The following is a 26,475-nucleotide window of genomic DNA, read 5'->3' as shown; positions in this document are numbered from 1 at the left end:
GATATAAGTGATAATAAGTACAAAAATGGTGGAAAGACAGAGGGTTATAGGAAAATTTTATGTGCATGTTATTGAAGTCAAAGCAAACATGATGGCTATATATTTAAGATGTCAAATTTTTGATAGTTTTTATTGTATACTATAACATATATACAAAGCAACGAAAGGAAAAAGCAATAGTTTTCAAAACAATCTTCAACAAGTAGTTACAGGACAGATCCCAGAGTTTGTCATGAGCTACCATACCGCCATCTCAGATTTTTCCTTCTAGCTGCTCCAGAACATAGGAGGCTAGAAGGAATAAATATTTTTTTATCATCATAATCAACTATTTTTTCTTTTTTGTGAAAAAATAACATATAGACAAAAATCAATAAATTTCAAAGCATGAAACAACAACTAGTTGTAGAACAGATTTCAGAGTTTGGTATAGGTTACAATTCCACAATTTTAGATTTTTACTTCCAGCTTCTCCAAGATGCTGGAGAGCAAAAGAAATATCAATTTAATGATTTAACAATCATACTCATTTTTTAAAACATACCTTCTCTATATAACTCCACCATCAACTTTGACCTTCCTATCCCACTCTTTAGAGGTATTTGGACTATGGCCATTCTATCTTTTTAAATTTTGAAGGGCTGTCAATAATATGGGGTAGGGAGATGGAGCTAACTAATGGTCTGGGAGACTGGGTCCTCTAGATTTCAGGAGTTATCTGATCCAGGGACCCAGGAGGCTGTAGATTTCTCAAAAGTTACTCTAGCATATTGAACTTTTGCCCTAAGGATTCTTCAGGATTGGCTGAAATTGTGGTAGGGAGATGGAGCTAACTAATGATCTGGGAGGCTGGGCCCTCTAGATTTCAGGACTTATCTGATCCTCAAAAGTTACTCTAGCATATTGAACATTCGCCCTAAGGATTCTTCAGGATTGGCTGAAATGGTTTTGGTTGTGATTTGACACAAGTTATGATAGATAACAAGGTCTAACTGAAGCTTGCATAAGAGTGACTGTCAGAGTAGCCTCTCAACTCTATTTGAACTCTCTCAGCCACTGATACTTCATTAGTTACATTTATATTCCCCCTATTGGTCAGGATGGCATTGTTGATCCCACAGTGCCAGGGCCAGACTCATTCCTGGGAATCATCTCCCACACCATCAGGGAAACTTTCACCCCTGTATATCATGTCCCAGATAGGGAGAGAGCAATGATTTCACTTGCAGAGCTGGACTTAGAGAGAGTGAGGCCACATCTGAGCAACAGAAGAGGTCCTCCAGAAGTATCACTTAGGCATACATTGGTAGGCTAAGCTTCTCCACATAAGCTTCACAAGAGTAAGATTCAAGATCAAGGACTTGGACTATTGATTTGGGTGTCCCTAATGTTTGACACAGTGTCAGGGGTTTCCCCATTAGTAAAGTTTAATACTTCCATATTTTCCCCCCTTTCTTCAAAGCACTTTCCCAATGCTTTTTGATTATTTGCTTAATATATTCTAGGATGTATCCAGGCATTACATTAAGCTATACAGGTTTAAAAGCCTTCGTTCTTTTTTTGGGCTGCCAGTGCTTTGATTTTTCAAATGAGCAGTCCAGACTAAGGTGTTAAATTTTAATCACATGGTAATCACAAGGAAAATAGATGAAAAATACACCCAGAATGGAAACAGAAGGTACTCAACATGGTACAACACTTCAAAACAAATGAATATAAAAGAAGACATTACTGGAAGAATTAAGGGGCAAGAACGTATAAGACATACTATGGCTAAATAGGAGAATGGCAGAAGAAAGTCCTACATTATCAGTGACATCAAATATAAGTGAATTGAATTCTCCAGTTAAAAGGCAAAGAATGACAGACAGGAAAACAGCTGATGCAAATTTATGCTCTCTACAAGATACAAGTTGGTCAAAAGTTAAAAGAAGAAAAAATAAATCGTGTAAGTAATAACTAAAAGGGGTCAAGGGCAGAAAGAGGAAATTGATGCATTAAGAACTGGCAGAACTTACTCTTCCAACAAAAGCACCTTGAATATAGGCAGAAACTGTCCAAAGCAGCAATTCTAAGGCTCAGGAGATCATGGAAGTTCCATTGAAACGTACAAAGATGTACTGGGATGAAGAAACATATAAACTATGATGGAGACATTGTGAGTTGCTAAGCTAAACTGTCACTCCTGGTGCATATCCTCCACCCCTGAGGATGGTAGCCTCAGACTGCCCTATTTCTCATCTGGTTATCAGCTGCACTCTGAGAGGGACAGGAAAAGAGAGGGACATGAAGAAGTCTTTATCCAACTGTTGGTCAACAAATTTGATGCTCTGGGTCCCACATACCTGAACCTTTATATGCAGAAGCTCCAGAAACCCTCTGCACCCTTTTTTCCACACGTGAAGACAATGCAGTGAGTAACTGAACTCCACGTGAGTCCTAGTGCTCATTCCCCACGCTTGAAGGCAACAGCTTCTGTTCAGCATGAACCCTTCCCAGTTGGCTGTTATAGTATTGGAGAATCAGGAAGCCATCCCATTCAGGAACAGAATGTGATATGACACAGCTCTGGTCCAACTGTTGGTTGGAAATTGGACCATGGAGTCCTTTTTGGGCAGTGCTCACAGTAGCATGGTTCCATTACTTCCACTCATCTCAGAAACACGAAATACTAAAGGGTGTGCTGCCAGCTTAAAAACAATTTACTTTGTAGAACAGTAGGGAAGAGGTTACCAAAAGTGCCATCTGCTGAGAAGGATGGGAATGTGCAATCTGTCAAATTGCATTTCAAGCCTTTTCCATTCTTGATGAAAATACTTCAAAGTATAGTGCATTAGTTAGAGCTCTCTAGAGAAACAGAAGCAACAGGAAATATCTGTAAATATGTGACTTATAAATGTGTCTCATGCAACCCTGAGAAAGGAAGAGTCAAAATCCATATGGCATGATGGTAAATGGTAGCTCAGCAGGCATAGTTCTTGCCTGCCATGCCAGAGACCCAGGTTCATTTCCCAGTGCCTGCCCATGCAAACAAAAAACAATCCATAGGGCAGGCTGTGAAACTGGCAGCTCCAATGAAGGGTCTGAAGGAACTCTGCAGGAGACACTTGCCAGGTGAAGAAAGCAGTGAAAAAGTCTCTCTTCCTTAAAAGCCATCAATTGATTGATTTAACTCATTGTGGGAGACAAGCCTTAGTTGGTTGCAGATGTATTCAGCCAAAGATGCAATCAACTGACTGATGATTTAACACACCAGCATTCAGATTTATCAACCAGCAGTAAAACATCCTTGCAGCAATGGTCAGGCCTGTACTTGCCTGACCGGATAACTAAGTGCAATTACTTGGTGAAGTTGACACCAGAACCGATCACAGTCCACCACTTGTCAACTTTGCAGCAGTACACATCATCTTGAAACATATTTAATTTCCAAATAGAACACAATAAGAGACATGTTTCACCTTACAATACTCAACTGTCCTGCATACAACTGGAAATGCACTACATCGCTCCAGGATAGGGTGGAAGTCCTTAGGTAACATTCAATCTTAAACTTCATATCCTATGACTTAAATACCATAACCTGAGCAATACAATTTACATCATATGATAAGAGGAAAACAAGATATCACTTACATATAAATGCAACCATACTTATAACAAAACAAGGAACAAACATTCATACAATCACAGTCCTTGTTTCTGTAACTAGTTACATGATTGTAGTTTGTATTTCTCACTATGTTCTTCAGCTACCCATTCCATGTTCCCTTTAACCTCAGAAAGCATGTCAGCTGGCCATGGTTCTTTACCTGGCAGGGTGACCCAAACCTTCATTCTTGAAATTCCTGGGTCATTGGTAGTCCTGATTGGATTGGGTTGTTGCAGTCTTCCACTGACTTTAATCACAGGGCATGGGAATACTAAGAAATGCCCTGGGGGATATCCTGTATTCCAAGAAAACTCTTCTTTACCTGCATTGTGTAGTTGCAGTCCTATTTCCCCTTGATGGTCAGGATCAAACATCCCAGGCAAAGCTTTAATCCCCTTTCATGCCTGTTGGTTCAGTGGCATAAGAAGCTCAAAATCACCAGCTGGCAGTTTTAACTTCCAGTTCAATAGAATCATTGTTCTGTCTCCTTTTAGCAGCAGTCTTCCTTTTGGACCTAAGATGTGTAGACCAGCAGAGCTTAAGGTTTCAGGTACAGGAAGCAAAAATATTTATAGTGGATCACTATGGGTGATTGTGATAGATGCCATTTCCTTTTTCACCACTTGATTCCTGGACCCGTGAATCCTGGCTGTGGGAGAAGCAGCAAAATACAGCAGACACTAAAACTGAGCATACAAAGCCTTCTGGAGAATATTTCTCCAGCCCTGCAAGGTATTGCCACCAAGTTGGCACTGTAATTGGTTAGGTCTTCAAAATGCTATTTCATCATTCTATCAACACAGTTGCCTCTGAATGATGGGGAACATTCATCACCACAATCAATTATAGAACATTTTCATTACTACAGGAGAAAAGAAAAAACAGAGAAAACCACAAATCACTCATATCCCTTATTCCCACATAATTGATCCCTAGCACTGATGAGGCATATTTGTTACCATTAATGAAGGAATATTAAGATATTACTATAGTCTTTAGTTTGAAATAGGTGTTATTTTTGACCATATACAATCGTATTGTTAACTCATTTCTGATTTTATTTGCATCTTCTCTTTTTCTCTTTGTCAGGCTAACAAAGGGTTATACTGCTCTTCAAGTTCTGATTTCATTTATTTGCATCCTCTCTCTCTTTTGTTAGCCAAGCTAAAGGTCCATCAATTTTATTGAATTTATCAAATAAACAGCTTACGGTTTTGTTGATTTTATCTATCATTTTCATATTTTCAATTTCATTTATTTCTGTTCTAATCTTTGTTATTCATTTCCTTTTGTTTGCTTTGGGGTTAGTTTGCTGTTATTTCTCTAATTCTTCCAGGTGAACAGTAAATTCCTTGATTTTTGCTCTTTCTTTTTTTTTAATTTATGCATTTAAGGCCTATATTAAATACATTTCCCTCTCAGCACCAGCTTTGCTGCATTCCATAGGTTTCAATATGTCATGTTTTCAGTCTCATTTGCCTCAAGATATTATCTGACTTCTCATGTAATTTCTTCCTTGATGCACAGATTGTTTAAGAGTGTATTGTTTAGCCTCTGTATACTTGTGAATTTTCTGGTGTTCTACCTGTTATTGATTTCCAACTTCATTCCATTATGATCCAAGAAAGAGTTCCATAAAATTTCAATAATTTTATATTTATTTAGACTTGCTTTATGACCTTGAATGTGATCTATCATTGAGAATGATGTATGAGAACTTAAGAAAAATGTGTATCCTGCTGTTGTGAGATTTAATGTTCTATAAATTTCTGTTAAGTCTAGCTCTTGTATCCTATTACTCAAAATATTTGTTTCCTTATTGATCCTCTGTCTATATGTTCTATCCATTGATGACAGTGGGAAATTGAAATCTCTAGCTATCATGGTAGAGGTGTCTAAGTCTCCCTTCAGTGTTGTCAGTGTTTGCTCATGTATTTTGGAGCATTCTGGCTTGGTGCATAAATATTTATGATTATTATGTCTTCTTGTTGAATTCTTCATTTTATTAATACATGGTGTCTTTCTTTGTTTTGCATTTGAACTCTAATTTGTTGGATATTATTATAGTTACCCCTGCTCTTTTCTGGTTGTTGTTTGCATGATATGTCTTTTTGTAACTTTTCACTATTAATTTGTTTTTGTCCTTAACATGTATATTTGGGTGCTGCATGTTGTCATTCAACTCCCTGAGACCTTACTCATATTTTTCCATTTATTACCTTGTATTTTTTTTTGCATGTTGGGTTTCAGATGTTCTGTTTTCTAGTTCACTAGTCCTTTCTTCTACCTCTTCAAATCTACTTTTTTGGATCTCCATTGTTTTCTGTTTTTTTAATCTTTTTTATTTTGCCTTTCATTCCCATAATTTCCCTGATTTATTTTTTCAAATTTTTGAATTCATATTCATGTCCACCCAATGTCTTTCTTATATACTCCCTCAACTAATTGATTTGATTTTTTGTGAGATTTTTGCATGTCTGTTCAAACATACTGAATTAATTGCTTCACCTCCTGTATCTCACTTGAGCTGTTGATTTGTTCCTTTTACTGGGCCATATCTTCAATTTTCCTAATATGACTTGTAATATTTTCCTGGCATCTAGGCATTTGATTTCCTTAATTAGCTTATTCTGGAGGTTGTTTAAACTCTTTTTACTAGGGATTTCTTTTTGGATGACTTTGTTTTCTATCTGTTATTTCGCATTCATTTCAACTTATTCTTGACCTTTAGTATGGGTTCTGTTTAAGTGATCAGAATTTTTCAGATCTTGTTGTTCTGTTTCTTGCCCTGTCTATATGTAATCTTTCCTTTTTTGAGCAGCGTCTCCTCAGATACAATTGACCCCATAATTATTTCCCCAGACCAGACAGGCCCATGCCTCATTAGCAGAGAGTAACCAGTATCAAGTTTCCATGAGGGTGAGGCCAGCAGATTTTCAGCCTTTCCTATGAAGCTCCTAGACTGTGCTGTCATTACCCTGCCCAGCATTTGGTGCTTGTCTGCCTGCAGCTTCGAGCAGTGTAAAGTGATGTGGTGCCTTTAATTTCAGCTGGCTCTCCCTGCCAGGTGCTTGGTTGACACCAAGACAGAGGCAGTAGCCTGAATTTGGCTGCTTATGTTTTCCAGCAACTGGGGCCTGAATTTCTTGAAGGAGGAACTCCAATTGAGCTGATCCCTGCATCCATTTTCTTTGGAAAGTTACATCCTTAGAGAATATTCCACCTATTTACTCTGCCTCTCAGATATGCCTTAATTACAACCTTGAGGGCATTGCCGAAGCCCGAGAGTGCTTGCAGTTCTATCTAATGTGCTGTCAAGAAGTAAAAAAAAAAAAAAAAGAAAAGTTGTTTCAGAGCCAGATTCCCACTCCTCATGTTTTCCCATAAGAGTTAGAATGTGGAATGGCTCTTTGTGTTCCCAGGCTCTGTGTGCCTCCTTTTCTTGGGGGTCCAAACCTTTTCCAGTATTTGATGCTGTCCCGCTCAAACAAAACTCTGTCTTTTTTTTTTCAATCAGCCCCATGCACTCGTGCCAGGGTGAAAACTCTTCATTCATTACTGCTTAGTGCAGGTTTATCTGTGTTCTGGCCTATTTTCAGTAGTCATAATTTGTTAATTAATTCCACAATTGGTGCTTGGTTTTGCTAACACTTTGCTACTAGCAAAACCTGTTTCCTTTCCTCTTGGGCAATCAGCCTGGCATACCTATGAGGAAGGGGTGCTGGCCTCCACTGCTTGGGAGACTTACAATTCTGTGTGCAATCTCAGCCATTCCACCTATTCAGGACATACACTGATGTACAATGCATGTGCTGTTATTGTCCCCAGCAGTTGTTCCTTAGGGTTCCTGGCTATTTATTCGTTGTTTTTGAGGACAAACTAAATTCCACACCTCACTATGCCATCATTATGCCCCAACTCTCCTTCATTTTTAAAGGGCAATTTTTCCAGGTATAGAATTATTGGTTGACAGTTTTTCTCTTTTAGTATTTTAAGTATATCATAACACTGCCTTTACATCTCTATGGTTTCTTCTGAGAAATCCACACATTAATTTTATCAAGTTTTCCTTGTACATGATATCTTGCTATTTTCAGTCAGGCCAACCCAAGTGGGAGACAGCAGTCTCTTCAACAAATGGTGCTTGTAGAACTGGATATCTATATGCAAAAGAACTAAAGAGGATCTGTATTTCACAACCTACACAAAAATTAATACAAACTAGATCAAAGACTCAAACATTAGAGTTAAGACCACAAAACCTTTAGAAAAAAATGTACAGAAATATGTTACAAATCTTCTGAGAGGAGGTGGTTTCCTGGACTTTACACCCAAAGCATGAATAATGAAAAAATAAATAGATAAATGAGATCTCATCAAAATTGAACACTTTTGTATACCAAATAATTTTTTTCAAGAAAGGAAAAGTCAGCTTATTAAATTGGAGACAATATTTGGAAACCACATACCTGATATGGGTTTAATATCCAGAATATATAAAGAGATTTTAGAACTCAGCGACAAAAAGAGAAACATCCCAATTAAATAATGAGAAAAGGCATGAACTGATACTTTTCAGAGGAGGAAATACAAATAACTAAAGGGCACATGGAAAAGATGCTCAACTTCTCTGGCTATTAGGGAAATGCAAATCAAAACTAGACTGAGATATCATCTCACACCCATTAGAATGTCCATTATCCAGAAAAAACAAAACAAAACAAAACAGAAAACAACCTGGGCTAGAGAGGAGAGGATGTGGATAAAGAGGCATGCTTATCCACTGTTGGTCAGAATGTAAAATGGTACAACTCTTCTGAAAGGCAATTTGGGGGTTCCTGATGAAGCTAAGTATGGTATTGCCATATGATCCAGCAATCCCATTACTAGTTATATTTTCAGAGGAACTGAAGGCAAGGATATAAGTGGATATTTACACAGCAATGTTTATATTAGCATTATTTACCAATGCCAAGAGATTTAAAAAGTCCAAATATCCATCAACAGACAAGTGTCTACATAAGCTGCGATATATACATATGATGAAATATTACACAGCTGTAAGGCAGAATAAAGTCATGAAGCATATAAACAATGAGAATGAACCTTCAGGACATTATGCTGAATGAAAATACCCAGAAACAAAAGAACAAACACTGTATTATCTCACTATTATAAACTAACATTGATGAGTGTACTTTGAGAGTTCAAGTTAAGATCATGGATTATCAGGAGATAGAAATAGGATAGAAATTGAATATTTTGTGCTGAAGGAATGCACAATATGCCACCGGACTGAATGCAAAAACTCAGAAATGGATAGTACAATAACCTTTGATCATAGCACTATAATATAAGTACACTGAATGAAGCTGAAATTGAGTATGGTTGAGGGATAAGGGCTGGGTGTACGTATGACACCAGAATGAAAGATAGAGGATAAAGACTGAGAAGTTATAACTTAAGAATGCTTTTGGTGGACACTGATGGTGATTAAATGTACAAATATAAAAATGTTTTTGCATGGATGAAAACAAATGAATCAACATTACAAGGTGTTGAAGAGGGAAAGTGTGTAGGGAAAAGTACAATCAATTCAAGCTACAATCTGTAATCAACAGTAACATTGTAATATGTTTCCCCCGAATGTAAGAAAGACATTATGCCAAAACTAAATTCAAGAATGGGGGATATGGGTAGGTGTATGAATTCTTAGCAGAAGAAATGGAAATATCTTCATATAGATTATGGTGGTGACAGCATGGTTATTTACTTAGGTTGCATTGTATTATACGTGAATAACCTCTTTAAAAATGAAGAGATACAAACAAGTGCTAGAGAAATTTGGACAAAGAGTTGTTGCTATTCAATATTGGCAGGGAAGGTGAGAGACACAGCCACTCTGGAGGACAGAATGGTGGTTCCACAGGAGGCAAAGGGTGTGATTGCTATATCGTCCTGCAACCCCGTTGCTAGTAATATAAATGGAGGACATTAGAGTGGGGACACGAATGGACCTTTGCACACTGGTGTTTATGGCAGCAGTGTTCAAGATTTTTAATGGATGGAGGTGGCCTAAGTATACAAAGCCTGAGGAATGAAAGAGGAATCTGTAGTCTATACATACAATGGACTACTGAACATCTGCCAGAAAGAATGAAGCTATGAGGCATGCAGCTAGGTAAATGAAACTTGAGGACAGTATATTTCATGAAATGTCAGAAACAAAAAGATAAATAGTATCATGCCCCACTCATATGGACTAACTATAATATACAAATCAGAAGATAGAAGACAAGACTATGGACTATCAGGTTTGGGCCTATTTTAAAACATCCTAGATTGTAAGCTCTTGCAGCAATCACATCTCTTCTGGAGTTCTAACTTTTATATCTAAATTCTGAGATATTGAGCTATTTGTTCTCAGAAACTTTGTGTATTAACATGACCCCTGCATCACAGAGTTTGAGCTCTAAATCTGTGCAAGTCCACATTACCTCATACAACTGTTTTAAAAAGTTGAAAATTTATCAGTTGAAAAAGTTGAAAATTTATCAGTTGAAAAAGTTGAAATTTTTTTTCAATTGAAAAATTGAAAAAAAAATTTATCAATTTATTTGACTAGAGATATGAATTAAGGTCATCTGGATAGGACTAAGTTATATAAGAATACACAGCAAAAGATAATATGGTCCATATATGAAAACTTTAACTTCCATGTGAGACCAACGAAAGAGATGTAATTTGGTGCAAAATTTATATTTTCAGTAGTGCATTATCTAATTTAACCTGTATGGCCAGTTTTTTGAACAGCATAATTACATGGAATCTGAATAGGGCCTGAGCTCCTGTTGGTTTGTCCAGGTTAGTGTGATGCCCCATATATTCCAAAATAATTTGGGCAGAGAATAAAAAATAAAAATAATTAAAAATAAAAATTAAAAATTAAAAAATAAAAAACTGTGTTTGCAGCAAATAGAGTTGGCTCAAAAGGACATGAAGAGATGCTTATTTTCACTGGCTATAAGGGAAATACAGATCAAGACTACAAAGAGATACCACCTCACACCTATAAGAATGACTGCTATTAAACAAACAGGAAACTATAAATGTTGGAGAGGATGTGGAGAAACTGGGACACTTATACACTGCTTGTGGAAATGTATAATGGTGCAGCCACTATGGTAGACTGTTCAGCAGTTCCTTAGGAAACTAAATATTAAGTTGTCTTATGACCCAGCAGCAGCATTACTTAGTATATACCCAGAAGAGCTGAAAGCAACAACACAAACAGACATTTACACACCACTGTTCATAGCAGCATTATTCAAAATCGCAAAAGATGAACAAACCAAATGCCCATCAAAAGATGAGTGGATCAACAAAATGTGGTAAAAACGTACGAAGGAATATTATGCCACAGTAAGACAAAATAACATCTTGAAGCACATGAGAAGATGTATGAGCTCTGAGGACATAATGCTGAGTGAAATTAGCCAGACACAAAAAGACAGATATTATATGATTCCATTTTTATGACAACATAAAGGTATAATCAGAGGCTTATAATACAGAATATTGGGAATTTAGAGATACATAGAAGCTAGAGATGGTGAACCATTAGTTAATGAGGTTGAACTCCAATGTAAGGGAATAAATAGGAGTGAAGGTGGTTCTCTAGTGGGTCTATAAGCAATATTACCATATTGGAGATGAACAAGATTGAAAAGGGTTGTATAAACCTACGTGTCCTACTGACTCACATTAGAAATATGAATGAGTTCTCATAAGAATTACTTCAAAGATATGATTCTTGTATAAAGAGTGTTTAAGTCCAGGGTACAAGGGGAAAACTGGTATTGCATGCTGTGAGCTATGTTCAAAAGGAAACCATCAGCACTACCACAGCAATAGTAGAGGTAAATAATGGGGTGAGGGGCAAGAGTTAAGAGGAGGTTTAGATTTCCTGTGTGGTGAAGGTGTGTTTGTTGGTTTTCTGTCTCTTGGGAACAATGAAATTGTCTAAAATTGAGAATGTTGATGGACTGTGGACTTTGGCCCTTCTATCTGATGCACGATGAGTGCAGGTGACTGAAGGATGCACTGAAGGAGAAATAGATTGGTGAATGATGGTGTATACTTATGAATGAAGGTTGTGCTGCTACAAAAAAGAAGAATGTTGAGAGGCAGGCAACGATGTGAATGAACATGTGGGACACTGAGTGAGAATAAATAAGCCAGAAACAAAACAACAACAATGCTATAGTCACCTTTAGAAAATGTTTACAAGAAAACGGGGGCCTAGATTGTAAGCTTTTAGAGCAGACACATTAAGTCTGGAGTGGTGATCATTGTTTCTGGATTTTGAGAGGCTGTTGTATATATAACCTAATATTTAGAGAAAAGAAAGAAGCCAAACAGGTTGGGGTTAAAGTAATTCAGAACATAGGGCTAAGGAAGACAGTGTCTATATGTTGGAACAGCACATACTCTTTTGGACTGATGGAGGAAAGGTTTATAAGATCTAGAACTGAAATTTGCTGTAGTGCATAATCTAATTCAACCTATCTGTATAGCTCACTTGAGCGACTGAAACACAGGAGACATCTTGGATAGATTAAAGTAATGCCTGGGAACATCCTAGAGTATATTAAACAGATAATCAAAAAGTATAGGCAAAGTTCCCTGAAGGAGGGGATAAAGACTATGGAACTATTAAACCTTACCATCAGGGAATCCCCTGATACTGTGTCAAACCTTAGGGATACCCAAATCAATGCTTACTCTTGTGAAGCTTATGTAGGTAGCATAGAAGCTTAGACTACCTATAGGCATGCCTAAGAGTTACTTCTGGAGGACCTCTGTTGTTGCTCAGATTTGGCCTCAGACTCTCTAAGCCCAACTCTGCAAGTGAAATCATTGCCCTCCCCCCTATGTGATGTGACATCCAAGGATGAAAGTCTCCCTGGTGACATGGGAGAGGACTCTCAGGGATGAATCCAGACCTTGCTCCTTGGGATCAACAATTACATTCTGACCACAAGGGGGTAAAGAAATGTAATTAATAAAGTATCAATGGCAGAGAGAGTTCAAATAGAGTTGAGAAGCTACTCTGGAGGTTGCTCAAAGGCAAGCTTCAGGTAGACCTTCTTACCTGTCATAACCTGCCAACCCCCCTATCAGGACCATTCCAGACAATCCTAAAGAACACCAAGGACAATATATAAAATTCTACAAGGGTTCCAAGCAATAGAGTTACTTTCCAGAAACTTACATCCTCCAGTTGAGTCCCTGCTCCAGACAAGTCCTCTAGCCCAGCTTCTCCAGAACATCAGATAGTTCTATTTCCCTAACCCATATTAGTGACAGACCCTTCCAATAGCAAAAATTTAGAATTGTCATACCTAAACAACCCCAAAGAAAGGTATGGAAAGATCAAAGGGATGGTGGAGTTATATAGAGAAGACAGGATTTAACAAAGCAATATTAATGCTGAATCATTAGATTGATATCTCTTTTAGTCTTAGCATTTTAAAACAGCTAGAACTAAAAACCTTAAGTTGTGGAATTGCGACCCATGTCAAACTCTGAAATATGTTCTGCAACTAATTGTGGTGCTGTGCTTTGAAATTTATAGCTTTTTTGTATATATGTTATTTTTCATAAAAAAAGAAGGAAAAAAGTTGATTATATTGATAAAAAAAATATTTAAGCTCTCTAGCCTCCTCTACTCTAGAGTAGCTTGAAGGAAAGATATGAGAGGATTATATGGTAGCCCATGACAAACTCTGGAATCTATCTTGTAACTACTTGTTGAAGAGTGCTTTGAAAACTATTGTTTTTTTCTTTATTTCTTTGCTTTGTATATATGCAATACTATACAATAAAAAAAGTAAAACAAAAATTAAAAAATACAGTCACATCCTCCCTGGTTGTAAATTTCTAAGGAAACCCTGACAAATGCCATTCGCGTCATCATAGTATGTGGCAAAGTAAAGCATGAGCCAGTTTTCCTGGTTTTTGACTAAAAAAATAAAAATAAAAAATAAAAAAATAAAGAGCATTTACAAAATCCCCTTGCAGGACTGAGGAGAAAGGAGGAAATATTAAACTTCCCCATCTGGGGAAATCCTGATGTTCTCACAAGCTGTGGGTCTGACCAAGTTAGTAAGACTGAGCCCATGATCTTGGGGTTTGAACCTATGAAACTTATTTCTGTAAAGGTGAAGCTAGGCCTGCTCATAATTATGCCTAAGGATCATTCCCAGAGAACCTTTTTTGTTCCTCAGATATGGCCTCTCTCTCTAAGCCAATATTGCCGGTAAACTCACCCTGATTCCCACCCACCACCCATGTAGGACGTGACTCTTGGGGGTTAAATCTCCCTGGCAATGGGGGACTGGACTCATGGAATGAGCTGAGGCATGGAACTATGGTATTTAGAAAGCCTTCTTGACCACATGGGGGAAGATAAAAATGAGACAAAATAAAGGTTCAGTGGGTCAGAAATTTCAAACAGAGTGAAGAGGTTTTCCTGGAGGTTACTATTATCTATATTTAGATATCTTTTTTTAGTTTAGGATGCATTAGTGTCGCTAGAGGAAAGTACCTGAAACTGTTGAACTCTGTTCCAATAGCTTTGTTTCTTGAAGAAGACTGTATAACTATATATCTTTTTCAATGTGATCATGTAATTATGACAACCTTGTTTATAAAAGCTCCTTTTATTCATAGTATGTACAGATGAGTAGAAAAATAAGGAAAAGTAAACAGATAAATAACAGGGGGTATAAGAAAACACTCTCCTGCAAACCTCTCTCCCCTGTCTTTTCCTTTCACATTGCAGAATTCCATTTGGTATTTCTTATAGGGCAGGTCTTTTGTTGACAACCTCAGTTTTTGTTTTTCTGTGAATATTTTACACTCACTTTCATTTTTTAAAGGATCATTTTACCTGGTAAAGTATTTTTAATTGACATTTTTATCTTTAAGGACATTAAATAATACCACTCCCTTCTCAGCTCCATGGTTTCTGAGGATAACTTGGCATTTAACCTTATTTTGTTTGCTTTGTATGTGACATATTGTTTTTCTCTTTCTGCCTGCAAGCTATCTTCTCATCCTTGTGGTTTGACAATGTGATTAGTATGTGTCTCAGAGGAAGTCCATTCAAATTTATTCTGTTTGGAATATGTTTCAACTACTTGAATATGTATTCTTATGTATTTCAATGAGTTATGCATTTTATGTTATCATTTCCTCAAATTTTCTTTCTGCTTCTTTTTCCTTCTTTTCTCTCTCTGAGACACCCAGGATGCATATTTGTGCACTTTTTGTTGTCATCCAAATCTTTGAAACCTTGCTGAATTTCTACAATTATTTTCTCTAGCCCTTCTTCTGTCTGTAACGTTTAAACTGCCTTGTCATTTACATTGCTGATTCTTACTTCCATCTGTTCAAATCTGATGTTATATGCCTCTGTTGTACTTTTATTCTCCTGTATCATGTCTTTCATTCCCATCATTTCTTTTATATTCCTTTCTATATTTTCAAATTCTTCTTTATGCTCCCAGTGTCTTCTTAATGCCTTTTTTTGTTCACTTTAATCATATTTTCCTTCATCTCCTTGAATTAATTTAGGAGATTTGTTGAACATCTTTGATTCATTTTTCTAAATTCTTTGTCTACTCCAAAGTTTTAATTTGTTTCACTGAAGGAACCATTTCTTCCTGTATCTTAGTATGTCTTGTCATTTTTCCTAGTGTTTAGGCATCTTATTATATTAGCCTTATGAATTTACTCTGGTGTTCAGTTTCTCTCTCTGGCCTAAGGTATTATAGTTGATTCACTCTGTGTTGAGGCTCTTTTTGACACTTGGTTCAAATTATTTTAGACTTTTAGCAGTCCCCATGTTTGACTGATGAGATTATTTCAGCTTTTTTTCATGTGATTCTTGTCCCGGGTATATGGTACAACTTTTAAGATTGTACTAATTTTGCAAGTTTTTCACCCTTGGAGAAAGTTTTCTTTCCTTGTCCTTCTCCAGGAATAGTAATTTGTACTATTGGTTTTTTATTTTCTTTTTGCATACTGTATGGTAGGAGTCATATTTCATTATTTTCCATGTATCTTGTTATTGCAGCACATTTTGTTGATTTTTTGGGTGGGAAGTGCACAAGCCAGGAGTTGAACCTGGGTCTCTCACAAAACAAGCAAGAATTCTACCACTGAACTACCCACGCACCCCTTGTCCTCTTTGCCCCTGTAATCTTTGTTTTACTGAATTTTCTTTTCCTCTAGTTGCTTTTTCTTAGAAGATAAAATCTGGGAGGAAGGTCAACCTGGAGAGGACTTTCTTAGTCAGTATTTCTTAGCCAAAACTAGGTCAGGAATCCATTAATGTTATGCAGATCAAATCCAAAGATCCCTGGGGAGAGTGACAGGAAAGATGCCCAAAATAGTTTTTGATGGCTCCCCAAATCTGTGCTTTCTTTGCATGCCCAGAAGATGGTACTCTTCAGCAAACTTTTCTTTGCAAATCTACATATTGTTGTAATCCTGCCTCTTTGAATCTCCACTGTCTTTGTACCTATCAGAGGCAGAGTTGAAATAATGCATGGCTGTTCCTATCTAGGGTGTGTTGAAAGAGCCAGGACCCAGTAATGCAAACTTGCTGATTAAGAGCTATGATCAGTACTTAAATTTCCCTCACCACACCCCATTATTGGTGAAGAGAGCTGTCAAATCCCTTTTCATGGTTAGAAGCTAATAAGTGACTCCAGGCAGCTAGCCTTGAGAGTGGGGGATGGGTGCCAACAGTCACCACTTAACAATTTATTCTCAGTGTTTTACCACTGTGTCAGCCTCTTTATCCCACTCTTCCCTCTGCCTCTATTGTTTTTTTAAACACTCATTTCATTTTCTCTAGCTGCCTTTGCTTGGACAGCAAAATCCAGAAAATGTGTCAACATCCAGAAGATTTTCCCAAGTCAGTATTTCCCAAAATAGGGTCAGAGGCCCACAAAGGAGGGTAGATCAGTTCCAAAACGCCCTCGAGAGGAAATTCAAATGGACACCAAACTTTTTTTTGCAGACTTCCTAAATCTGTGCTTTCCTGATCTGCCCAGAAGATGACATTCTTCAAAACAGTATTCTCCACAGTCTTAAGCTGCTACTGTTCTTTTAAGTCTCAATCATCTCTGTCCTTTTCACAGGTGAGTTTGAGACAGAGGCTGTCAGCAACATTTGACCCTGGGTGGGTTGAATATCTAGGTGCCCTCAGATCCAGGACCCAGAAATCTGTATTTGCTAATCAAAATCAGTGATCAGTGCTCATCCATGTGTACACAATCCCATTTTGAGGGAAGAGCCGTTCTTATGCAAACTGGTCTCCACAGTTCTAAGAAGGCACTGGGACTTTAAATAACCCTTACTTCCACAACTATCTCAGGTGGGGTTGAAACATAGGCTGCCAACTGCTTTTTATCCTAAGCCAGTCAAAACAGTAGCTACTCTCAGAGCTTGGATCCAACATTGGACATTCATTAATCAAAAGCCGCAATCGGTGCTTGGCCATGTGTAGTCCCTAACGTTCTTAAGAATAAGGACTTTTATTTCCAGTCAGGGACTGGATCCTGGGACAGCCTGCCATGAAAGTGGAGGATGGACAATCAGCCCACACAGTGGTGAATTTTATTCACAGCTGTCCAATGCATGTTATCAGTCTCTTCCTTTTGCTCTTCCCTGGATGATGTGCAGTGATCTTCTGGTCTCTGGAAGTCTTGAACATTTTTTCAGACAGTTCCTGGATGTTCACTAGTTACCATGAAGGATTAACTAAGTCTAAAGCTCCCTGCTCCAATACTTATAGTTATAGGGATAAAACCTTTTATGCCTCTCAATCCAAACATCCCCTTTTTCATTTTATTTTCAAGGCATTAACTAGTTGAAGAAACAGAAGTTGTTCTTTGGAATGCCTAAGAATTATGGATATGTCTATTCCTCTGTTGTGTTGTTTAATTTATGTCTCTATCACTCATACTTTTTATAAAGTTGATGTCAGTGCTGAAGGAAGAACTGATTGCATTCAAATTGTCTTTGACATCATCTTAAATGTTGGTTATACCAATAGCTTCCAGGCTTATAGTGAATATACTTGTTCTGAATTTGGAATAAGCCATTTCCCAAATCATTCTTTTCCTCACTTATTTCAATGAGAAAGTGTATTTCAAGATCATAAATATTATTTGGGCCCTAGGAATGTTCATGGTTTGAGTGTGTGTTTGTCTCTATCTTACTATCATCAATCTATCTCTCCTTCTCTTCATCACTATTATTTATCTACCCATAATCTATTAATTACTATTATAGAGATAGTGTATACTGATATAGTTAGTAAGAGTTAGATATTAAAAGAAGGAGTGAGATTTAGAGTTAGAATTAGAATTCAGAGTCGGAGTAGCAGTTATACTGTTAGAGTTATATAGTTAGAGTAGAATTAGAGTTAAAATTAGCATTAGATTTATAGCATTAGAGTGATAGAGTAAGAATTAGAATTATAGAGGCATTGTGTTATAATTATAGCAGAATAGTTATAGTGTTATTAAAATTATGATAATAGAGTAACAGTGAAATTTATAAATGTAGAGCTATAGTCATAGTGCTATATTTATAGTTTTGAAATTATAGGTTTATAGTTATGTTGCTAAAATATGGTTGTAGTTATAGATTTATACTTGCAGTATCACAGTGCTCTGGCTATAGTGTTATAGTTATAATGTAATAATTTATATGCATTTGTTATACTATTATATTTTAATTATTATGTCATGGTTAAAGTTGCAGTATCATAATTGTAGTCACATTTTTCTGTCATAATTACACCACTTTCATTATATTTAGTTTTCTTAGTTTTAGAGTTATAGTGTTCTAGTGCTATATAGTACTAGAGTAAGTTACAATATAGTGCAATACTTATATCTAGTGTTATGGTTACAATTGTTATAATGATGAACTTATAGCTATAGTTAGTTTTATAGCTAAGTGTCATTTTATAGTTTCAGTATAGTGTTATAGTTACAGTAATAGTCTTATCATTGCAGAGTTTTTATTACAGCTTATGGTGGAGGTGTTATGTTTATAGTGTCAATGTTAAAATTATAGGTATAGTGGTGGTGTTATAGCTGTTGAGGTGCTGTTGTAATTGTAACATTACAGTCATAGTGAAAGTGTCGGAATTATATTGCTAGGGTTACAGTTATAGTGTTATGGTCAGAGTTAAATTGTTATATTGTACTTAAATTGTTAGAGTTATCATAGCTGTGATAGAGTTACAGAGTTGCTATAGTCATATGGTAATAATTATAGTTTCCAAGGGCATAGGTATTGTTGAAGATTTATTCCTTTGGATTTATAGTCATAAAATTGTTAAAACTTGTACCTATAGTTACAGAGGTATAATTATAGTGTTATAGTTATACCTATAGGGCTGTATTTATAGTTACAGTTATCATGATACAATTATACTGCTAGTGTTTTAGTACTATAGCTATGATATTCTTGGGACTCGTATAATGTCAGTGTTAGTGTTGTAGTGGTATTTCTTTAGTGTTCAAATTAAAAAGGTATAGCTGTACTGTTTAGATATAGTTACACATAGCTTTATGTTTACAGTAATAGACATAGTTGTAGTGTTAATAGTTTGTTTATAATGGTAGTGTTATGGCTATGGTAACATACTAAAGATATATTGCTAGTTATAGCATAATTGATATTGTTAAAAGGCTGCACTTATAGATTTACAGTTTTAGTTTTAGTTACAGGATTATAGATTCAATAACTGTGTTATGGTCATAATTATAATACTGTAATTACACTGTATAATTATATTATTATCATTTTAATGGCAGTCTCATGATTACAGTGTTAGTGATTTTGTCATGGTTGCAGTATTATGGTCATATTTGTATTTTTATAGCTAGCCTCTAGTGTTATAGCTATAATTCTGTGTTATATTGTTATAATTTGTGTTATAATTAGAAGGATTTATTTATAGTTATAGGATTATGGCCTTAGTTTTAGTGTTATATTTTACAGTTATAGTTATAGGGATAGTATATTTAGAGTACTAAAGTTAGAGCTATAGTTTTAATGATGAATATGACTATGGCTCTATATTGTAACTTTAGCAATATAAGTACAGAAATATAAATATAGTTCTATAACTATTATTTTAAAATCCATTTTAGTGCTAAAGGTAAGTTTTAGTGTTAGAACAATAATGATAGTGTTATAGTTATACTGATAGTGTTATAATGATATTAATAGATTTGTTATTATATTTATAAAGTTATAAGTATAGCATGATATTTATAGGTATATTTCATAGAAGTTACAATAATTATATATTTATAGTTATATTGACAAGCTTATAGTTTATAGGTATTTGATATAGTTATAGTTCTTATAGTTATGGCATCTGAGTCATTGTCAAGGTGTTATATAGTATAGTGCTGTAATTATGGTATTATATTAATAGTTGTATGCATTGCTTTATAATTATATTGATGACATAATTGTTACAATATTATATTTAAAATATTAAAATACAATTACAGGGATGGTTATAATTTTACTTATAGTATGCTATAATGATAGAGATAAGGTTTTCCTTATAGTACTGGCTATATAATGTTACAGTTATAGTTATGAAGATGCGGTTGGTATAAAATAAGAATTATATTGCTATCATCTTATTTATAAGCGTAAGAAGTAGTTGTAGATATTGTGGTATTGGTATTGCTATAGGGGTATAGTTATTTTTATTGAGTAAAACAGCTATATTTACTTTATGTCAACAGTACTATAGGTATAGGATACTGTTATAGTTATAATGTAATAATTATATTTATAATGCTAGTGTAATAATTTTAATGGTATAAAGTTATCATTATTACAGTATAATAGTTACAGTTTTATACCTATAATTACAGTGGTGTAATTATAGCTGCTGTGCAGCTGTTAAATTGTTATTTATAAGGTACAGTGTTATATTTCACTTACTGTTATAGTGTGATATTTATAAACATATTGATAATTGTAGAGTTAGAGTTATGATGTATGATTGTTCTAAATATTAGTTATATTTATAGAGTTATGGTTATAGATAAAAATCAGAGTTTATAGTTATGGTTATCTTTTCTTAATATAGTTATCATTATTCTTATAGTGTTATAGTTCAAGTTATAGTGTTAATGATACACTGAAAGTTATATAATTATAGCATTAGCAATATAGTTATATTTTAGTGTTATCCTAAATGTAATAAATGCAAGTATAGTATTATAGCATCATTGCTATAATTATAATTTCATTGTTAGATGTATAATGTTAATACTATAGTTACAGGGTTATAGTTATAGTATTATAGAGTTATATTATAATACAATGATTGTGCTATATTTATAAATATAGCATTATTAGGTTATAGTTAGTTTTAACTAATGTTATTGTTACAGTCTCATAGGTGTAGCTAAGGCATCATCACTCTAGGTAGGTGTCCTAGTCTGCTAGCTGCTGGAATGCAACATGCCAGAAATGGAATGGCTTTTAAAAAGCGGAATTTAATAAGTTGTTAGTAAACAGTTCTAAGGCCAAGAAAATGTCTCAATTAAAATAGGTCAATAGAAATGTCCAATCAAAGGCATCCAGGGAAAGATACCTTGGTTCAAGAAGGCCAGTGAAGTTCAGGGTTTTTCTCTCAAGTAAGAAGGCACATGGCAAACACAGTCAGAGTTTCTCATCTGAAAAGGCACATAATGAACACGATCAGGGTTCCTCTCTCAGCTGGAAGGGCACACGACGAACATAGTGTCATCTGCTAGCTTCTTCTCCTGGCTTCCTGTTTCATGAAGCTCCCTGGGAGACATTTTCCTTCTTCATCTCCAAAAGTCATTGGCTGGTGGACTCTGCTTCTTGTGGCTATGTCATTCTGCTCTGCTCTCTCTGAATCTTTCATTCTCCGAAATGTTTCCTCTTTTATAGAACTTCAGAAACTAATCAAGACCCACCCAAATGGGTGGAGACATGCCTCAACCTAATCCAATTTGACAACCATTCTTGATTAAATCACATCTCCAGAGAGATCTAATTACAGTTCCAAATTTACAATACTGAGTAGGGATTAGAAGAAATGACTGCCTTTACAAAATGGGATTAGGATGAAAACATGGCATTTCTAGGGTCCATACATCATTTCAAACCAGCACAGTAGGTTTCCATTTTAGTTAATGAATCAGAAATGTAATTATGATTGAATAGTTTTTGTTATAAGGGATATAGTAATTTTTATATTTATACCTGTGGCTATAGTGCTATAGTTTCAGTTATGCAGTTATAGTTATTATATTAAAGTTAGGGCTATAGTTATATTGCTATGGTTATAGTGTTATCTTTATAGTTACATTTATGGTGTTAGTAATATAGTCATTCCTCACTTCATAGCACTTCAGTTCATTGCACTTCACAGACATTGTTTTTCATAAATTTTAAGGTTTGTGGCAATACTGCATTGCTATGTCTATCAGCACCATTCTTCCAACATCATGTGCTCACTTTGTTTCTCTGTTTCACATTTTGATAATTGTTACAATAGTTCAAAAATTTTCATTATTATTATATTTGTTATGATGATCTATGATCAGTGATCTTTGATGTTACTACTCTAATTATTTTGGGACACCACAAATCACAACCATATAAGATGGTAAGCTTAATCAATAAATGTGTGTGTTCTGACTATTTCACTGAACAGATGTTCCCCTGTCTCTTTCCCTCTCTTCAGGCCTCAATATTTGTTGGGATGCAGAACTATTGAGATTAGACAAATTAATAACCACAATATGGACTCTAAGTGTTCAAGTGAAAGAAAGAGATGCACATTTCTTACTTTAAATAAGAAATTAGAAACGATTGATGCCATCAACGTGGCAATATAAGGCATCCATGAAAAAACCTCCACAGAAATTAAGTGAATAAAAGGGGAAATCCCAGTTGCTCAGAGCCCTAGAAAACTGTAAAAATTGTAGAAGGGCACCAGAAATCCTTAACTGAAGAAACAGAAAAATATGCAGAGGAAAATCACATCCTGGATCACAGGTCTGTTCCTGCTCGACTCCTGTTCACTCAGTACCATGTAACTTGTGAGTCACACAGAGGAAGCATGACCCAGTTCCCCCTCATCTTGAACAGAGACGACAGAGTGACTCATGGCAGTAAATTAGAACTCCATATACATACCCAGGTACAGGGAACCAAGTCAACAGGGACTGAAAGAAGAACACAGGCTGCTGAGGGATGCTGCATACAAAAGGGGTCCCAACTGGGATGAAAAGAAAAGAGAAGCCATGTTAGAAATGATGGCAAGAACTGTTGTGCTCTCACTTAAGTTTCACTTCACTGGGGCACCTATAGACAAAACAAATTATTCTAAAGTGGCCTACCTTTCCAGATTGACACCACCTGTCTCCCCAATATCAGATACCCTAATGGGGAAGAAACTAGAGGTAAAAAACCTCATTGAAAAGCTGGAGCTAAAATTGAACTGTTGTAAGATAAGTCAGGTCCCAGAACTAAAAATGTAAGGAAAATGGGGCACTAAGTGAGGGAGAAAAATTTTAAAATAATAGCAGCTAGAAAGACGAGTCTGCCCCAAAACAAACAGAACTGTTCAAAACTCAGGGAATGAATAGAGGAAAGAAACTCTTTCCTGCAGATGAAACAATTATACAAAAAGTGAAATCTTAAAAATTGCACCAAGTTCTCAAGGAAAGTATCTGATAAAGAGGAGCTGAGAAAAATCTGAACAATTAAACATGGGCTATTCTAATGGTCTAAAATAAGTTAGAATAAGTTTTAAAGAAGACAGTTAACTCAAAATCAATCAATAATAAAACCCTAGACAAGAGGGAGAAATGGACAATTAAAATGATCTCATCAAGATGATCTGATGCTGAGAATCAGCAAAATATTACAAGCCATACTAAGAAGCAAAAATAATTGATTCAATGAAGAGAACAAATTAAAATTTCTGGGAATACTCAAAAGTTGGAACAACTAATCAAAGGTTTTTCAAACAAAACTTTTAAAGCAACTCAAACAGATGAAGGAAAATATGCAAAAAGAGATAAATGATATTAAGAAGACAATAAGCGATCATAAGAAGAATTAGAAAGGATATAAAGAAATGTAATAGAAATTATGGGGTTGAAAGGTACAATGGTAGAGATAAAAATACACTAGACACATACAACAGCAGATTTGAACAGGCAGAAGTAAGTATCAGTGGTCTAGAAGACAAGAAATTTGAAATCATAGTTGGAAGAAACATTGGAAAAATAAGGAGAAAAAATGAGCAGTGTCTCAGAGATTTGAATGACAATGTAGTGCACACAAACATATGCATCATGGGTGTCCCAGAAAGAGAAGAGAAGTGAAAAGGGACAGAAAGAATATCTGAGGAAATAATGGCTGAAAACTTCCCAACTCTTATGAAAGACATACATGCACATGTCCAAGAAGCAAAACATGATCCGAAGAAAATAAATTCTAATAGACCTATTATGAGACACATATTTATCAGAATGTCAAATGCCAGAGATAAAGAGAGAATTATGAAAGCAACAAAAGAATTACTATTTCTCACATAGAAGGGATCCTCAATAAGAATTTCTTATCAGAAATCATTAGGGCAAGAAGGCAGTGGTTTGATATATTTAAAGTACTGAAAGAAGAAAGTTTCCACCCAACATTTATCTGGCAAAACTATCCATCAGAAATGAGGGAGAATTTAAAATAATCACAGATAATTAGAAACTGAGAGTTCATCACCAAAGTGCCTGGCCTACAAGAACTCCTAAAAGAAGTTCTCCTGGTTGAAAGGAAAATACAGGAGAGAGTGGCTGGGAAGAATGTGAAGAAATGATAATTAACAAGGGTAATACAGAAATGTATTAAATTAAATGTATTAAATGTATTAAAACCCAATTGTGGCGTCTCCTCAATATACAACTCTAGTCTTTAGTTCATATATTAAAGAGAATACAATGGAAATAGGAAAAGGCATATTTCCTCTACATGAACATGCAAAACATAAAGTGATAAAGTGGGAGAAAAAAATGTCATAAGGAGGAGAAGTAGTAATATGGGAATCAGAAGTGTTAATGCTATGGAACCTAAGGTGAAACTTTTAAAAATTAGTAGGCTATAGATGTAGGTTATGTAACACATATGCCAGTGAATCCACAAAGTATTTTAAAAATATACATAAAGTGAAATTAAAAATGCATCAGTAAAAAATATCACAAAGGATCGATGATACAGAAAAGGTGGTTGCAATTAAGGAAAAGAGAGCCCCACAAAGTAAATTAAAAAACTATGACATACAAAATCCAAAAGGCAAAATTGTTGAAGTAAGTAGTTACGGTTTGAAACTATCATGTGCACAAGAAAAGCCATATTTTAATCCTGAGCCAATGTTGTGGGACAGACCTATTATTTAAGGTGGGAAAGTTTGATTAGATTATTGCCATGGAGATGTGAGACATCCAGTTGAAGGTGTGACCTTTTGGTTAGATTACTTCTATGGAAATGTGACACATCCAACTGTGGTCTTGTGACCTTTGATTAAATGGAGATGTGACTCCAACCATTCAAGGTGGGTTTTGATTAGTTTACTAGAGTCCTTTAAAATGGGAAACATTTTGGTGAAACCTCAGATGCTGATGATTGGAGGAGTGATAACAGAGAGACCAGGTGTTTAGACACAGGCAAAGCCCATCAGATGTTACCATGTGCTTTCCTTTGAGATGCTAAACAAGCCAGAACCCATAGTTGTGTCTGGAGGAGCTAAGTGAAGGCCCACAGAAGCTTAGAGAGGAAACAACTGATATTAGAATGTGGAAGCAATGGAATTGGGGACAAGGGCCAGCAGTTGCTAGCCATGAGCCTTCTCATGTGACAAACATTGGCCTATCTTGAATCAAAGTATCTTTTACTGGATGACTTAGTTTGGACATTTTTCTGTCTGTAGAACTCTAAACTTGTAATATAATAAATTCCCTTTATAAAAGCCATTCTATTTATGGTATATTGCATTTTGGCTGCTTTAGCAAACTAAAACAATAAGTGATGACTTTAAAATAAAAACATAGCATATTAATGGTTGTAACTCACCAATCAAGACACACATTGATAGAATGAATAAAAAAGCATGACCCATATCTCTGTTGTTTACAAGACACTCATCTTAGACTCAAGGACACAAGTAGGCTGAAGGTCAAAAGATATAAAAAGATATTCCATTGAAATACTTATCAAAAATGTCCTGAGGTAGCTATACTAATATTGGAAAAAACAGACTTTAATTTAAAAGCTGTTATAAGAGTCAAATGGAGATAGGGTATATTAATAAAATGGGAAATCCACAAAGAAGAAATAACAAAAATATATGTAAACACCTAATTATGGTGCCCCCAAAATAAATGAGGAAAATGCAGTCAAAACTGAAGGGAGAAATAGACATCACTACAATAATAGTTGAAGATTTCAATATACCACTCCCATCAAAAGATATAACATCTAAATGGAAATTGTTCTAGTTTGCTAGTTGCTGGAATGCAATATACCAAAAACAGAATGGCCTTTTAAAATGGGAATTTAATAAATTGTTTACAGTTTAATAAATTGTTTACAGTTCTAAGGCTGAGAAAATGTCCCAATTAAAGTGAGTCTATAGAAATGTCCAATCTAAGGCATCCAGGGAGAGA

General features: G+C 35.5%; 1 non-coding gene across 1 annotated transcript; it reads right to left on the bottom strand.

Moving 5' to 3' along the window:
• Positions 1-15,823: 15,823 nt before the first annotated feature.
• TRNAN-GUU (transfer RNA asparagine (anticodon GUU)) lies at positions 15,824-15,894 on the bottom strand. The gene has a single exon. It is a non-coding gene; the product is annotated as a tRNA-Asn (tRNA).
• Positions 15,895-26,475: the final 10,581 nt, after the last annotated feature.

The sequence above is a fragment of the Tamandua tetradactyla genome, chromosome X, assembly GCF_023851605.1.
Source record: "Tamandua tetradactyla isolate mTamTet1 chromosome X, mTamTet1.pri, whole genome shotgun sequence".
Lineage (NCBI taxonomy): Eukaryota > Metazoa > Chordata > Mammalia > Pilosa > Myrmecophagidae > Tamandua > Tamandua tetradactyla.
Note: the sequence above shows the minus strand (reverse complement) of the source record. Positions and strands in the feature narration are given on the sequence as shown.